Source organism: Triturus cristatus, chromosome 6, assembly GCF_964204655.1.
Source record: "Triturus cristatus chromosome 6, aTriCri1.1, whole genome shotgun sequence".
Lineage (NCBI taxonomy): Eukaryota > Metazoa > Chordata > Amphibia > Caudata > Salamandridae > Triturus > Triturus cristatus.
In genome coordinates, this window is record NC_140589.1 from 644,939,053 (window position 1) to 644,941,201 (window position 2,149).

Genomic DNA, 2,149 nt, shown 5'->3' on the forward strand with positions numbered 1-2,149 from the left:
GTGGCTGCTGCCCAGGTCTAGAATCGCGCCGCGAGTGGTGTGCAAACAGAACAGGTGACAGGCAAACATGCAGCGCCCATCGCTGTATTGTTAGGTATGACAATATTGTACAACCTCGAGTTCCCATAGAGAAAGACCAATACAAGCCGAACCCACAAAATGAGAGGACCGGCTTCAAACACAACAACAAAACACCGCGTTCTGATAGAGAACTAGACTGCAATTTCAGATTACGTTAAGAAAAGAACCTGCTACGGCCATGTTGTGCTTGAGAAAGTAAAGAACAACATTATATAACATATAGAGCAGTTTGTAGAATTTGAAAGAAAACCGGTTTCAGCCGCAGAGCTGGAAAAACACCGTAGCCATAGTTACTCATTTTCATTAAATGAAATACCCTTAGCAACGGCTCAAAGTTTCGTGACCATCAAATCTATATTAAGCACGGCTATGCAGAATTTTTTATTTATTTATTTATTTTTATTTATTTAATGCGTTTTTATATAGCGCGGCCTTTACCCGAAGGTGTCAGAGCGCTTCACAATAGGAGCAATAATGATACATAAGGAGAAAAATTACAAGTGAGCAAGTAACAAAATCAAACGGTACGTTACATGAGGCAATAGTGACAATTGTGCAAGTATCAAAAGCAAACAAAATACAAGAGGTAGCAAATGATATGTTACAAAAGGAAAAAGTGACGTGTGCAGGTTAAAAGAGCATACAAAGTACACGTAGAGGTAAAAAAAGAAAAATTGCAATAAATGGCAGACACTCAAAACACTAAAACAAAGGTTACGTTACATGAGGCAGTGGTGGCCGTTGTGCATGTATCAAAAGCACACAAAATACAAGAGGTAGCAAACGATACGTTACAAAAGGAAATCGCACAATAAATCACCAACCACCACTTACTTGTTAGCAAAAAAGGCCACTTTATTAAGACAGGTGCCAAATCATAATTTTGCAATGCAATAACTTTCCACAGTTTGTCCTCAAATCACCCCAAACCTAACCCCCAATGTAAAAAACCCTACCCCTAAACAGAATCCCGACCCCTGTGTGCATTTTCCCCTACTTCTCATTTCCTGATCACGTGACTGCTCCCCCCCCTCCCCCGTTGGAGGATAGGCTAACCCGCTCAAGGCTGCCCACCCCCCCAGCAAAAACCCCGCCTACCCAGGACACTATACAGCCGGAAAAACAAAACACAAGAAAAACCTGTCTTATCGTGGCAAAAGGAAAAAGAACGTCGGTGTAATGCCAACACCAGGAAAAACTGTTGAAGAAAACAATGCTAATAAACCAGAGGGTGGGTGGGTGGGACAAAAAGAGTAACCAGCCCCTCCTCCCCGCTCCCGAGGGCCCAGTGATTTTCCCGCCCCTGCCTCCCCCTACTTATTACCTTCGGCGCGCCTCGCGCCCCTAATCAACCCTCTACCCTGGCACCTGGGTGGCCGCTCCATTGTGCGAAGCCACCCAGGGGGAGACCTGGCTCGCGCCCTGCACCCCCTGGGTCCCCCCAAGTGACAAGTGTGCATGTTACAAAAGCGTTCAAAATACAAGTACAAGTATAATACTGCAATAAATGGCAGACACTCAAAACAGAAAAACACACTGGGAAGGCACTTCTATAGGCATGGAGAACAGAATTTCCTATAATGGAATGACTTCCTTCAGAAAATAGAGGGCGTGAATTTAATTTGGAAGTGTCTTTGGAGGAGGAGAGCTTTGAGGTCAGTTTTGAAGGCCTGGGGAGAGCTGGTGGTCCGGAGCTGAGGCGGAAGTGAGTTCCAGATTCTCACCGCGTTGCCTGAAAAGGATTGGGCCATCGATCTTTCCTTCTTGAAAGTGGGAGGTTCAAGCAATACATTTTCTGCATTACGTGATGGTCTTGAGCCTCCAGAGAGTTTCAGTTTATCCGCCAGGTAGCGAGGGGAGGAGGAGGAGTGCAAGGCTTTGTGGGTGATACAGGCAGTCTTGTAGATAGATCTTGCCTCTATGGGAAGCCACCGGAGGGTGAATAAAATGGGTGTGATGTGGTCGCTTCTTTTGGCCCCATATATGAATGGAGAACAGACTTCAGGGGGGACAGGTGGGATTTGGGGAGGCCAGTAAGAAGAGAATTGCAGTAGTCCAATCTGGAGAG

General features: G+C 45.6%; 1 protein-coding gene across 1 annotated transcript in view; it reads right to left on the bottom strand.

The window, feature by feature from the left end:
- The window catches only part of MANEA (mannosidase endo-alpha), a 234,456-nt gene extending 234,333 nt beyond the window's left edge, over positions 1-123 (bottom strand). The window contains exon 1 of the mRNA XM_085611141.1: positions 1-123. This exon is cut by the window's left edge and continues 15 nt beyond it. The gene's annotated coding sequence lies outside the window, so the exon portion shown is untranslated.
- Between the last annotated feature and the right edge of the window lie 2,026 nt (positions 124-2,149).